Source organism: Corvus moneduloides, chromosome 1, assembly GCF_009650955.1.
Source record: "Corvus moneduloides isolate bCorMon1 chromosome 1, bCorMon1.pri, whole genome shotgun sequence".
NCBI classification, from domain to species: Eukaryota; Metazoa; Chordata; class Aves; order Passeriformes; family Corvidae; genus Corvus; species Corvus moneduloides.
In genome coordinates, this window is record NC_045476.1 from 6,794,394 (window position 1) to 6,810,171 (window position 15,778).

Sequence of the window (15,778 nt, forward strand, 5' to 3'; positions counted from 1 at the left end):
GTAACAATGCCAATATAAAGAATGCAATGAGAAACTCATAAAAAAAGAAGCAGAAATATGAATTCACAAATTATCTAACCTGAAATACTCTGAGGTACATGAATAGCAGACTGTGAGAGTTGCCTCCCCCCACAAAAAATTCTTAAAGGACCAACTCTCCTTCAGCTGAACCAGAAAAAATGTGCATTAGAACATCCTAATCCAGTTTGGATTCACCTTAAACCTCTTGTTAAAAAGGTAATTTTGTTTCTGTTTCTCTGCCCTACCCAACAACGTTCTTCCCCCGTGATCAACATTCAGATCATGCAGCTGAAAGACTGTGACATCCACCAGACACTGAGACACCTCATGGAGAGGCTACTTCCTTTGGTCTGTAAAGGCTTGGATTGGGCAAGAGTAGCTGGATGCTAATCATGCAAATGACATCCTTAACAAGTCTGTGCAACAGAAAAGGTGATTTGTTTCTGCTAATTGCAGCTGTGTGGCCCCACAGAAAACTGCCCTGGATTTCCAGCACGACTCACAGGAGCAGAACTCAACCTACTATTTGTTCTCTTTGGTTTGTTGGCTTTGTTCTCTTTTGCTTCTCTCTTTATTCTATCTGCTTTCCTCCATGCTCCACGCCCACCTTCATATTTTAAAGCATCTTGAAGTGTTTCACAAATGTAGGTTAATTAGCAGTTTCAGACCAATCTTTACAAAGAGGCAGGAACATTTATCTAGCACAAGACTAGAGTGGTTTGCTCTGTCTGCTTTGGATCTGAAGGACAATGGCTCTGCTGGACAAATGGACATGTGCTTATTGAAGCTGACACAAGGAATGATGTTTTTTCTCTGGTTCAGGGTGAAGTTTAGCTACCATTTTCTTAGAAACCTGTAATGATGACAGTCTAAACCCCTCCTTACAGTCTATTCCAGCTTTTGAATATCTATCTCCTAGCTACAGCAGGCATAAAGAACAGCTTATTAATATATTTTTTTCTTGTGTGTATCTTTTATGTTGTTGATGTTTGTTTTCTTTGTCTCCTTTTTCCAAACTGAACTGAGCCCCAAGCCTTTCCTATAAGTCACATTTTCTAGAGCTCTTGCTGTTATTTTTCTCTATTCTCTCTGATCCATGCATTCCTTGAACTGTGATGCTCAAAGCAGAAGAGTGTTTTCTTAGTCATTTGGCCAACTTTGAGTTGCAAAGGAGAAATTCTGTTTGTATTTCAGGAGTTATTTTATGTTTTTCTTCCTTTTTTTTTTCTCTTTTTAAAGAAGTTTGACATTTACTTCTCTTTATTTCCTCATCCTCTAAAAACCGCAAATCCTTTTTGTAGAGGAGCTGCATAATCAGTTGCTTCTTATCTCTTATGCAGTTGATTATTCTGTGGTCTGCATCACATCCCTTACAGGCTGCTTCTCCAAGGGGACAGTCTTATCAATTCTTCCCACGGAAAGGCAGAACATACTTAGTTTATAGATAGGTTAACCATATTCACTGTAATTCTGGCTGGTTCAGTGTCCAGGGAGAGTGTGACTGTATCTGCAACAAATTTGGATAATAGCATATAATTTTTTGTTTCCTTGAGCATCTTTTATCCCAGTGGTGTGCGGTACATGTACCTGCTGCTAAGTACTATCATGGAACCACTTTGGAACAGAGCAAAGTTCAAATCTGAAAGGATAAGGGAGGATGTATTTCATTGGAATATTTTTTTCTAGGACAGTTTTATAGAAACATTCAGAACTTGATGTCCTGGTATTTCCTGAGGCTGAAGTCACAGACTATAGTATTTCCCACCAGCTCTAGATTAGAGCTGAGTTACAGCAGGGCTCCTTTCACATGCCAAGTTGTATAGGAGATTCAGGAACTTCATGCTGTCTCTTTGCATGAGCCCAAAAATGCTAACTACTGGTAATTAGTAACTAATGGAAATTAATACATCACTAATATGGGAGAATAATTTAGGTCCTACTTACATTCTTCTATAATGAACAGCACTTGCACCTTCATGGTTGCTATTATCACAGTGTGAGCTCTGACAGAATATGAGAACTGGGAGTATAGACCAATTTGCAATAATAATAAAAAAAATTCAGTCTGGAGGAAACCAATTCAGTGATTGAATTAAGGGAAATGCAGTACTGTTCAGTCAGTGACTAAGCCAAGTTGGTACTGTATAAGTCAAATGTCGCAGCTGTCATTGTCTGCAACTTCTAGTAGGACAAAACCCCCGCAAATAAATTGAGTCTTCTGCAATCTGCATGGCTTGTTTCTGTCTGAATTTTCTCTTGATTGTGTCCCCTTTCTTGGATGTGGTTTTGTGCTCTGATGTACAGCAGCTGCCCTGAGCTGGTGGTTTCAGCCAGTACAAATCTCTTCTCCGAGCTCACAGGCTGCTCTGTACTGTCTGCTGGCAAAGAGTAGCATCAAATCAAGTTACTACAGCTCTCTCTCAGGTGCCAATTAAGAGTGATCCTGAAATGAGTTGTAGTACACAGCCTGGGAAAACTGACAGCTGTGTTATGAAAAGCAGAAAGATTAGCTTTTCCCCCTAAATCACTGAGATATCCCCAGTGACACGGTGTTTGTGAACTAAGAAGATAAATAATATATGTATTTTTTACACATATGTTTTTAAATATACAAAGAGTTTAGGAGTTGGAATTATATCTCTAAAATCCCTGTGAACTTTGCTTTACTTCTTCGCATCTCAGTAGCATAAATCTTGCCTTGGGGAACTATTTGCAAGCCCAATCAGGGGATTTCAAGCCTGTGTGAGCACCTCCTGCCCATATCACAGTGGATCAATCAATACCACAGCAGTGCGATAATGCTCTGCATCAAAAATTCTGCAGAAGTCTTATCAAGACCTACCAGGGAATGAAACCAGAGAGTGTTATTTTGAGTGCAAAGGCTAGCCACACATTTTGAGATGAAGGTTGTTAATCTCAGCACTGTCAAAAAGTGTGGTACCTGGGGAAGAAATGAAAAAATAACATCAGCTTGCTTTTATTTTTGTATTTACAGCTGGGCAATGCAGTATTTCCTTTTGTTATTCCTGCTTCTGCCTTCCTCAACAGATTTCCCACCACTGTGACATAATAAGTCAAGTTAATAACTGATAATGCCACTTGGTTTGACAAGAAGTTGGCGTATTTTTTTTCCTTATCTTCCTTTATACTTTTGCACGTCTGTCCATTTGTCGTATTCATATTTTGCAGATTATCCTGCAGGGCATGGCTCCCGAGGCAGAAGAAGGACAACGTTGTTATGGGATATTCATACCAGTTATGCACATTTTGAAGCTGACTCTCCAGCACCTTGTTGTGATGCAGCCACTTCTCCCCTAAAAACCAGCTGTAAAGTGCCTACTACAAATGCAAATAGCTGTAAGAGCATGCAAGGCAATACACTACTTGGCTCTGTGGCACTACAATTTTGAGGGGGAGGAAGCAAAATTGTAATTTAACCCACAAATCATGGCTTGCTCTTGCTTCTATTTGAGAATATATCATCATAATCTCTTCCAAAACCACTCTTATTAATCTCTCAGCATTTGTGTTAATCACAGCCATTCATGTGATTCGTGTAGAAATCAAGAACCTATGATGTCTCTTATCACAGCATCAGTGTGATGGGTAATTAAAAGCTAATCAAGTGGTCTCCCAGAGTTCTGGGCCATCATTTACCATGTAGCCAGCATGATGGATTAGAGCAGTAATTCAGCCTGAAAAGATAGAATCCATGTTATTTTTCCTGATTTTAATTCAAATGGTAGAATTTCATCCTTTTGGTAAGATGGATGATGCCATTTCAGAATATTTTATGTTCGTGGGTAGATTTAGGAGGGGGGGGATTTAATAATAAGGCACAGGAAAAAGAGAAAGAGGTTGTTGATAGAGCAATAAAATACAGACAGCAGAGCAAGGTGGGCAAAATAGCAGTCTTGAAGCTCAATCCCTTCTGAACACAAGCTGCAGTTTGGTGCAGTTCAGCCTGTGGGTCCTCATGGATGCTCTGAGAGCTTTGTTGAGTTTTTTCTGACAGAAGGAATCCAGTGTCTTTCTTTCTCTCCACCTCCTAAACTCCTACTTCCTATTTCCTGCTTTCTTTCCTATGGGAAAACCTCACTCATTTGGAAAGCAAAAGACCAAAGCTCAGAAACTACAGGCTAGCTGGTGTAAATCTTTAAAGCACCGCTGGAGACTTTGTTAGCCATTAGTGTGCTCTGTGATGTGTCTGTGAATTGTACAACTCCCTGGGTTGATGGGGACACACATGAAGGTTTGCACTAATTATTCTCTTGACTCAGTATTAATTTAGTACCCTGGACTCTTCTCTATTAACACAATTGGAAAAATAGAGCTAAACCATTGAGGCTCTCACATTCAAGAGTCTTCTCTATAAGGCAAAAACCACACAGTGTAGACCAATCATGGGAAAGGCAGTTTTTTAAGAATCCTAGTCTCTTAAAGGCCTTTGTGAAGTGCAATCTCTGACAAGAACATGTCTTCATTGTCTCTCCTTAAAGCCCTGTTGCTGGGCTGCTTGTGTCAGTGAAGGAAAAAACACTCTCTTCTCCTCAGCAAACTGTCAGACTGCGTCAGTAAAAGTGATGCACAGCACTGACAAGCTCAGGGTGGTATCAGTGCTTGTTTTCAGTAAGTGGTGTGACCTTGCATTTGACTCTACTACATTTGTCATTAGGGATAATTAGGTGTGTTCTGCATCCCATAGCTTCCAACTTTTCTTTACCCAACTTTTCCCTCTTCATTCTCCTTCACTGCCTGATTTTCTGGAGTTCTTCCTAGAGCACATTGTACCAGACACACATGGTTATTTGTACTCAAGATTCTACTTGTATTTGATGAAAAATATGAAGCATATTTTTAGCTTAGATTAGACTGAGAATGATCAACTATTAAACAGCTGCAGGTCAGGGCAGAGGTTCATCTTGCTCAGTACTCTCTCAGAGTGGGCAATAGTAGAGGCAAGAAATGCAGAGTGATATTTCCCAGCACATTCTTCCAGCCTCTGATATGTGACTCAGCAAATTCCTTATCCAGAAGTGGTGCATCTTTATATTTAGCACCCCTTTCTCCATTAATTCGTATTTTTGTTCTGAAATGTGCCCTGAAATTTTATGTACAAGGATTTATAAAAATTCCAAAGGCTAGACAGCTCCAGGTAGTGTTGGATGTTGACCCCTGTGCCTTGCATTACTCCAGGAGGAAAGACAGTGTCCTACAGACACTGACTATATTAGATTTTCTCTTTACAGTGAGGGAACTGGGGGTAGGTGTTCCTCTTCTCCAGTGCTTGCCAGCTCTGGGCAGCCTTGCATGTTGTTCCTCAAGGGATTGACTGTTCTCAGGCTTTCACCTGTGTGAAAAAGAGGCTTTTATGGTAAAGCTCTATGTTGCTCCAACAAACTGTGCACTGGTTTCTCAAATAATTTATTTTCATTTGGTTCAGTGCTGTACTGATTCTGCAGTATAGCTGATTTTATACTCTTCCATAGCAGTGACTGGTCTCTTAACAGGCAGCAGTAAAACTTGACCTATAGCCCATGTTTTCCCCCCAAATAGTGATTATATTTTAATGTGGAAGGAAATGTTCTCATGGAAAATATTTCTCAAAAGGAGCAGTAATAAAAAAAAAAAAAATAAAAAAAAAAAAAAAAAGGAGACAAGAAGGAATGGGAAGAAAATGGGACTTACTCTGGTTATTTGCTCCCTGTGACCTGACAATAATTTATGTGCAGTATTAAGTAAAAGAGAAGTTACCATAAAGTTTCATATTGTCTTCTTCTTGAGGGAATCATAATTGTAAAATGGCAAAACCCAACCCCAGTTTGCTGTTATAAATGGATTGTATATATGAATAGCTTGTGGAGGTAAGTGGTGAAACTGTTGCTTATGAAGGTGCTTATTTTATATTGCTTTTGTGTGCAGGGCAATCAGTCTCCACTTGTTTGTGATTTTTATTAAATATGATGCCCGCTGATATTTTATGAGAAATATTTAGGCAAAGTAATCTATTTGATTCATCATCTGAAATTTACCTAATGAATATATATTGCATATGATTAATCTTCTTATATTTCACTGTTCCAAGCATTTAAAAAAAAAGAGAATATAACCAGAATGGGCAGCTTAATGCTATCCAATAAACTGCAAATGAATAGAGGCTTTTAGCAAAGGTGTTTGAACTTGCAGCTCATGGCTAGCTGGCAATGTTTCGCTTTCAGACAAAATGAGTTTTCTCAAAGAATCTTTTTCTTCTCCTTGTTCTCCACTAAACTGAACTGAAATGCCTGACTTGCAGTTTATATGATTTAAGAATTTGAACTGTGTAATTGGGTGGGGTCTGCAATTTGTTTCCATCCTGTGGTTGGGTTTGTCTCTTGTTTCATCAGATGCTGCAGAGGGAGAAGCTATCCCTCTTCACAGTGCAACAGAAAACACCAAAAATGTTTAAAAGTTTGGGCACCTCTAGCAAAGCCCTTTTGCTCTCTAATATGTTCTTATAAATTAAAATGACCCAGAAGCTGTTTTTCCTATCTGTTTTACTAGGGAAAATGGTGGACTTCCTTTAATACACACTGGGATTCTCTTTTAATGACTGTCCCTTGAGGTTGAATTTTCATAAGCTCTGCAGACAAAGAGTGATATGTGACACCTTTTGTGACCCTTTTGTCTTGGAATCAAAGTTGTTTATTGGAGCTTTTGTTCTGTCTGTTCCCCTTCTACAGCTTTTGATGCAGGTGGCCATTTTCATCCAATGATGGCGTGACTCTGTCCCTGCCAGCACTGATGAAGTCACATCTCAGATCTTGTGGTCAGTTTTGGGCCCCTCACTACAAGAAAGACATTGAGATGTTGAAGTCTGCCCAGTGATGGGCAACAGAGCTGGTGAAGGAGGTGGAGCACAAGTCCTGTGAGGAGCAGCTGAGGGAGCTGGGGTGGTCAGCCTGAAGAAAAAGAGGCTCAGGGGGGACCTTATCACTCTCTATAGCCACCTGAAAGGAGGCTGTAGCCAGGTGGGGGTCAATCTCTTCTCCCAAGGAACAAACGATAGGACAAGAGGAAATGGCCTCTGGTTATGCCAGGGGAGGATTAGATTGGATATCAGGAAAATTCCTCATCAGAAGGGTTGTCAAGCACTCGACCAGGCTGCCCAGGGAAATGATAGAATCACCATCTCTACAGGTATTTAAAAGACATGTAGACATGGCACTTAGGGACATGGTTTAGTGGGGGCTTCACAGTGCTGGGTTAACATTTGGACTTGATGATCTTAAAGGTCTTTTCCAACCGAAATGATTCTGTGAGAATTAAAGACCTTAATGATACCTTTTGATACTTAGGTAAATAGAAGACAAAAGAAGAAGGAATCAAAGGGTAGACCAAAGAAGGGGGAGACCAAAGGGAGACCAAAGAAGGAACAAGGGGACACCCACTTAAAGAGGCATTTATGACCTCGTATATCCTGGGGGTAAGAGCTACCCAGCCAGTGCCCACTGGCCATGTCACAAGAGCCCCAAACTGCTCTGCTGGAAGGAACTGGAAGTACTGGTTGGGGAGCATGGGAAAGAAGGCAGAAAACCTGACTGCAAGAAAACAGTCTTTCTTAAGCTTTACCGTTCATGAAACAGCTTTTGTATTTTGGAGCTGGATTGAGTTTCTGATATGGTTAAGGCCACGCTGTGAATCACTGTTGACAAGCAGGACATTTTTTGTTCATGGCTGACAGTCCCTATATTGCCAGGCAAGCTGCCAGCTTGGAACAATTGAGTCTGTGGCAAAGTCAGGGTGATGGGGAAGCAGAGATGCTGATTAAGATATGGATATTATCCCAATGAGTAGGAAAGTGAGGGAAATAATCCCTTTTTCCATAGGCTGGAAATTTAGAGTAGTATATCCCATTATTTCCACACCTTCTCTAGTTTTCATAGAAATGTATGTAAGTTTGGTCTTGTGGTTTGTTTTTTTTCCCCAAAGTAGGTAAGAATATTGTTATTAAATATATAAGAACCAGCATTCTGGGCTAGATTAAAAGCAGGTAGTGTCCAATACTTTCTCTGTTTTTAATCAGTGATTCCCCTGGGTGAGGATTAACAGGTTGTATGGGAAACTATTTTTATCTGGTATATCCTACCAGCTCCTGGCAAACAGCAGTTCAAGGAATTTCTGAGCCACTATTCATCTGCAATGACATATTCTCTATCAGTGAGATTAAACTTTTTTTATGAACCAGATTTTGCTTTTGTCTCTACAATTTCCTGTGGCAATGAGTTACACAATTTAATTATAAAGTGCATAAAAAATAATTTCTGTTGGTTTTGGGTTTTTTTACCTTCCTTCTGATCATTGCATTTCACACTGGCTTTTTCTTGGGCATCATGAATAATGATTTGCAACCTTTCTTGTCTGCACTGCTCCTATACAGATCTCTCCTATCCTTTTCTTCTCTTTCTCTAATTTCTATAACCTATAATTTTGTATGTGTGGTTATGTTTTTTTCCCCCAAATGCATTAATTTGTATTCATTAGTATTGAAATTCAACTGCAATCTTATCACCCTGTCATTCAGCATTGTGAGCTCCTTTTCTGAGTCTTTGAAATCACACAGAATTGACTGTTCTGAATAGTTTTTTGTTATTTATTCTTCTCCCTAAACCATTTATGAATATGCTGAGCTGAACAAACTCTGGGATGGACCCTCGAGGGACTTCCCTCCTAACTTTACCTCCCTCTCTCTGTCTCTCTCCAGTTTTTCGTTATTCCTTTTGTTTCTTGTGTTTTAGTGTGTGCATTAATCTGTAAGGGCATATTTGTTCTGTTGGTCTGTCCATGCCTGTGGTTCACTACATCATTTCCCATCCATTTTCACAGGCTCCTCCTCCAGATGAGGTTTTTTCTCGCCAAGGCAGACCTTCCCTGTGGATTACACAGAAGTGAGCTGGGAGCAAGGCCAGCGGAGTGAGGAGCAGCGCAGCAAGTCTAGAAACCCCACTGATAAAGGAGGCAGTGATGCTTTTCTCTTTCCTTCATTACCACTGGAAGAGAAGAACAACTCAAGCTACCACACTTAATGCAGCCTGGGCTCCGTGCTGCATCAGGAGAAGGCAAGGGGAGAGCAGCAGACCTGGCTGGCCATTAACTGAACCTGACGAGTGTTTACATGAGGAATCAGACTGGCAGTGCCCTAAATGCACTGATTTATAAGGCTATTGATTAGCAGTGACCAGTCAGGAAGAGCAGTGGCAAACTGCTGCTTCAGCATTGCCCTTAAGGGCAAAGATCAGTGCAAGCAGCCCACGCCTGTGTATTTATAGCTGTATCCATGCACTCGTTACCATCCCGGGCTTCTATTAATATATTCATATATCTCAACATCTGTGCATTCACCAGACCAAACCCATGTTCTGTAATCCTTCATATTGATTAGGTTTTTACACACATATTGAGACAGATGTACTGGATGTACTTGTTTTTAGCTGATACATATTTATAAAGGAAGACGACTAAGTGTGTGCCTGTGGTCACAGTTTATCTTTTGCTGCCTTGCTTTCCGAGGGATACAACACAGCTCTCTCCAAGATTACTTCCCTTTTTATTGGTATCTCATCTTCCACACTGAAACAGTCTCTAAAGTCCTTCAAATTATAAATATATCTTAACATTCCCTGATGTAATGCATCGTATTTATGCATCTCACAACCCAAGTATGAAATAGTCTCTTGGCCTACTCGGGTTGCTGCACATGGAATATTTTAATATTGTAAAAACCAACTATTCTCAGGTAAATATTTTTTCATCTCCTTAATATTGGAGTACTCTTTTCAGATATATAAATAAAATTCAGTGTCATAAAATCCTCATTTATAGAAATGCTTTTGAACTTAAGTTGCAAATACAATGTAAAATGAGTTTTATCATTTGCCCTTTCTCTGATAGCACAGAGAAATATTATATATCAAGTCCAGTTTCAAGTCCAGTGAGCTTTCTGTTCTGATGAACTTGTACCTCCTGAGATGTCAGAAGCCTCTAAACAGAAAATTCCCTACCAGTTCTACTGATATGCTCTGTGACTGAAGCCCTGCAATTTCTTTTCTCCATCTGTGCTGCATCTACCTATCTACCCAAAAAATGATGGGAAATGATGGATGCAAGACCCAAATTCATTTGAGCCCTAGGGAGCGTTCTCAGTAATATCAACCCTCCTCATGTACACAGTTCATTCATATCACTTGTTATTAATATTTGTTGTTTTCCTTCCTCCCTTTGCACAGCTTGGCAATGGTCCACAGCCCTGGGTCTGGTGGCTGTGGAATCAAGAGGTGTAATGCCCTTCTGCACTTCCAAGCTCCCCCTGCCCATGCATCAAGCAGGAATTTCTACTGCTTCCCATCACTAGGTGAAGAAGTTTTTTGTTTCTGCTCCTCAGTTGCATCAGACCTGACTTTGAATCCTGATTTCCATTCCCATCTTGTTTCTCAGTCTCTCTTGGAGAGATTTAGCTGCTGGCAGGTGCTTTCTGGAGAGATTGTGGCTGGAAGTTGTCTGCAATCTCAGGATCTTCCTTTCAGAAGCAGCATTGTGGATACTGAAGTCATCCAGAGGCAGGGGAATACCCAGTGCAGCATGGGCACACTTTGCTTCCTGCGCAGCTTTGGGAACATCTGGGTCTGCAAGCAACTCAGAGGTCACCACATTGTGTCTACAGGTTAGATACATCACCATGAAACTTTGCTTGAGGCTCTCAGAGGGACCTGCTGGTTCAGATTTTTGTGGCACCAGGGAGCTTCTGGGATGGGTGCTGTGAAGTGCAAAATGAACAATGTCCTTCAGCAAAGAGCTGAGAGTGCAAACTAGGGCAGCCATCAGCACAGTGCCACAAATGCCATCTAGCAAAACCAGCCAAAGTTTAGGTCTCTCTGCTGAATAAATAAGTTAGAGCTTTTGGTTACCAAAGATCTCATCTGTACAGAAATTGTTCGGGCCTTTAGCATGAAGTTTGCCTCGGATGTTGCAGAAAGAAAACATTTAGAAGTCTGAACTGTGCAAATGGGCTTTAGAAGCGACCTTATCTGTATTTGTAAAGATCAATATTACAGCCATACTTGTAGCTATACTTTCACTGGACTGCTGAGAGCCCCTGAAACAAAGCCACTGCTTTGCCCTGTTTTGGTCTGTCATGGCAGCTCTCACAGCTCCAGACAATAGCATCCATTAACCAGGTTAGGGGCCACTGTGACCAAGGTAAGGCTGACCTGTGAGCTGCTCCTGGGTCCACATCCCTAATTCTCCTCCTCTGGAGAACTAAATGAGCTTTCTGGGGGACTGGCAGGAGCCAGAGTTGCTCATCCATGAGAATGAGGACCCTTTCTGAATTTCATGCTTCTACTACTTCTACAAGAATCTTTGCAGGAAGCTGTGAGTTCTGCAACTCTATAAATTGTTCTGGCAAGAAATCAATAAAGACTAAAGCCTAATGAACTGGGTTTCCATGAATGATTTCATTAAAAGCCCCAAATCAGCCAGGTGCTTAGATAGACTTACCTTTAAGCATCTGATCAGTCTTACTTTTAGTCAGCTCTCTGCTGTCTTAGCTCCAGGCATGAAAGCAGCTCAAGTCAAGATGTCTTAATGGAATAAATTTATGTGTATGATGAATCACAATAATGAAATATGTGCTTTCTGCTTTCCTGAGTACAGATCTAACAACAACAAAAAAAGAATGTCAGCTTCTGGTTTGTTTTTGCTTTGACTGTCCTGTGTGTGTATAATGATGTCTGCTATTAACTTTAGGGATTATTAAAATTCCCTGGGCTGTATGAACAGAGTAGTAACTAGAAGAATTTTCTAATCCAAATTAGCTTTACTGCTGGGGAAAGTTTAGGGACTACAGCTTGGCTCTTCAAGCATCTATTGTGAATGCTTTTTGAACACTTGTCATGAACAAGGCCTAGGTTTCACCTCTCCACCTGTCTGCTACCCCTCCAGCTTGAGACGATGACGGACAGCCAAAACTTCTGGTCTTGGAGGTCATTTTACACTAACAATCCTTTCAGCCTCCACTAATCTCTAGGAATCACAAATTGTGTTTCTTATTAATGCCCTCAGAGAGCCTCAGTTTCCTTGACTGAGGCAGTGTTGGAAAGAGACAGGATTTAAATGAACAAGAGGAACGGAACTGGAATACAGCTCTCCCAGTTTGCGAAGTCCATTCAGCTGTGACTGTTGTTTTGCATATGTCATTCTTGGTTTGCAGATACATAGCAGCACAAATGGATTCACATGTAAATTTGTCCCATGATGATGCTGTGTAGCAGAAACGAACATAGCTCTCCAGGGCTTATCTGCTTCAGTTCAAGGGGTAGCCAGTTCCTCTGTAAAGCTGGCTGATATGCTCAGTGTTTGCAGGAGTGAGACCAGGGGAAAGAGTGAGAAATTCCTTTTTTGCTGTCAGCTTTGTGCAATTGCCAGCAGCAGACACAGCACACATCAGTGTGTGTGAGGGGATAAAGGGGCACACTTCTGTTAGGGATTTCCATTAGATAATCTGCACTTCAGAACCAATACGGTCCCCACCACTGTTTAATTGCTGGGGCTCATCCACCAGGATGCAGAGGGCAGGCACTGCATGACTAACGGGAGCAAAAAGCAACCCAGTGTTTTTAAAACCATACTCAGCTCTCCTGGGCTGAGTGATGGCACACTTCTGTCTGCAGGATCATTTAGCCAACTCCCCCTGAAACCCAACTGTCTGTAATGGAAATGCTGATATCTTATCTTCAGTGGCAATAATGGAGGAACCATGAAATATGCCCAGGGAGCCCCTTTATTGGTTTTAAAGTGACAACAGAGACACATTCACAACTGTAATCTGCTCAGGACACAAATTTGCTCCTCGTTATCTGTGGGTCCAAACTTAATGCCTTTTTAATTGCCTATTCACCGCACCTACCAATTAAGGCAAAATGATATCTCTTAGTTTAAAAAATGTATGAGCTTTACAATTAGAAGTAATTGTCCTCGTTAATTGAAAATGCAGCTTTATTTTCTGTTGATTGTATTTCTTTTTTTTATTAAAGGATTGTAAAGGCTTTTGGAATCCCATTAAAGGGCAAATGCTATCGTGTGCTTCCACTGCAGTCACAAAGGACAAACTCAGGGGTCAGCTCAGCACCTGGGGGCTCTTTAAGCTCTGTGAATATTCAACATAAAGTTAGTGATGTTTAAATATGCTAAACTGTGCCAGAGGGTAACTTTCTCACTGGACATCTTTTTCTCACTGCTATCAGCAGCACTCAGATTCTTGCCTCTTGGGACAATGGCCATATCTACATTATGTGTAAGTGTTATTCCAAGAAAAATAGTGCCAAGCTCTTGTGTGCTGCTGTTTGATGAAGGAATGGTAAGTATATCTGTACTGCACGAAGAAGAAGACTCTTGGGGAACACCAAGAATTTTGGAAGCCCCAGAATACAGGACACAGGGTCAACAAATCCATAGCTGGATCAGGGAACCAGCCAAAATGGAGCACACAGCACAGGAACCATAGACGGTGTTCACATCAAGGTTGCAGGAGCTTGGTCTAATCAATCTGTATTTCAAATAATAATCTCATTCAGGGGACAAGGGACATCTCCTGCCTATTGCTCTCATATCTCATGCTGAGGATGTTCAGAGTAAAGGCAGACAGAAAAAATGATGAGCTCAGATGAAAATGCTGAAGAAAACTTTGGGGATGGAACCACCAGGGCAGTCCTTGTACATTCTGAACATCTCATTCCATATAAAGAGTTATCTGGGTTATAAGCTGCATCATGACTTTGATAATGCATCACAACTTCAGTAGTGGAATTGGGACATCTTCAACATCCAGGCTACCCCTGCCTGTCAGCGGATGCCAGAATTAAACTTCAGCGCATGAAATCGAGCCTCACTGCTGTGCAAAGATCCTGGCCAAGAGCCTCAGAGTCTCTCTTCCCCCTTCAGCAGAGAGCTGGAGCCTGCAGAGATGCTCTGACTGACGTGCAAAGGCATCTTTCATCTTTCCCTGTCCATGCGTTTGCAAATGGAAGCAAATGGACACAGCCAGGCTTTTCTTCTGAAAACCCTCTGCCTTATTCTTCACATCACCTTTAAATGACTAGATCCCGTGTTCCACAGAGCAGCTCAGAAGAACGACACAAGGCAACTGCTTCATTTAACACTGCTTGACAAAATGATCTTTCATGACCTCCCAGCAGCAACCCTCTCACTCATTTTAAGTACAGTGTAATTGCTGGGTGTCTGACTCACCTCGCTGTTTTTCAAGTGCACTTCTATGGCTACATTTTTAGGCATGACTTTAAAATATACAGTTAAATGCTCTCTGTTCATATTTCTGTGTTACTCTGGTGTTCTGGCTGGGATGTGTGTCAGTCAAATGGACGTTTAACCTTTTCTTCTGAGGGAAGAAAATACTGAAGGATAATATTAATTGGTTTGTGTGAAATGAGTGCTTGAAAGCTGCATGCCTCTGTGTATGTGTTTGAGTGTAATCCGATTTAATGGGACAATGCTTGGATTGCAGCTCCCCAGACCTGGCAAACAGCTCAACCCTTTGATTTGTGGGTTTTTCAGTCAGGGTCCAGTTCAGTTTGAGTGGTTCACTGCCTCTCTGACATGGGACTGTGTATTCCCAGCAAGATACTGGGATACAAGATACAGACCCACTAGCAAAAAAAAAGATTGAACTGTGGTTGTACTCCTCATTAAAGCACAAATATATTGTTTGGGCTGTATTCATGTTCAGAAGCTCTCAAAATAATGGTCCTGCTTCCAGCTGAAGCTGGCAGGGAGTGAGAAGCATCCAGAGGTATTCCATCCTGTCTTAACAGCAGTGTCTGAGCAAGGGGTGTGTGTAACTCTCAAGGGCTGCCTCTCTTTCCTTTAATTTTGATGGAAAGCTAAAACACCAGCATAGCTAAATAGTTGGTATCAGCTAAAACCAATTCCCATCATGCTCTCTATATAATCACAGTGTGATTAATATGTTGGAAATACCCCATGCAGAAACCTACCTTTATTCTACAAAGGAAATTCATGCTGATTCTTCTGACATTTACCTTAATATGGGCTAAAGAGCTCTGTTGAGGTGCCCCTCTCCCCACCCTATTCAAGGACCCCCAGAGTGGAATTCCAGATAGTCAGAGCTATCAGAGTAGTAAGAGCAGCCCCAGTCTAGCCTGGTAAGCCATATTTGGCCACCTATTCCTTAGTTGTGGTCTTCATGTATAGCTTATTTTTCAAGTTTTAGAGAATACATATAGAATTTAAATATACTAGTGGAAAACGATACTATAATAAAATTTAAAAACTTGTGGATAATACTCCTTTAAAGTTATTCCAGGGCATTACAGCTTGTGCTCCTTTTTTGCACTGAAAAGATTAATCTTTAAAATCCATTGTTAATTCTAGATTCTCTTGAGGAAATTGTGGAATTAATTTGGACCTAAGGGACAGATTCTTGATGGGTGCAAATGGGTGCCTGGTCCTGTCATCAAGTGTCTGTTTTTTTGTCTTAATCTTGAAATTAAAATGCTTTTCAAACCCAAGAACAAATAGTCCAGTGCCCAGGGCACTCAGGAGAAGCCTTTGCTTGTTTTCATTCGTCTGCTGAGGTTACTTGGATGCTGCAGTTTTCTATCTCAAAGCTCTTCCTTGTGAAACAGATCCATCCAAGACTTTGCCCCACAGAGTCCTGAGTCTTGTGGGAGCCTTGGAAACTAGA

General features: G+C 41.1%; 1 long non-coding RNA gene across 1 annotated transcript; it reads left to right on the forward strand.

The window, feature by feature from the left end:
• Positions 1–222: 222 nt before the first annotated feature.
• Positions 223–9,875, forward strand: LOC116439430. Its single transcript, XR_004238159.1, has 2 exons — positions 223–453; positions 8,887–9,875. It is a non-coding gene; the product is annotated as an uncharacterized LOC116439430 (long non-coding RNA).
• The last annotated feature ends 5,903 nt before the right edge of the window (positions 9,876–15,778 follow it).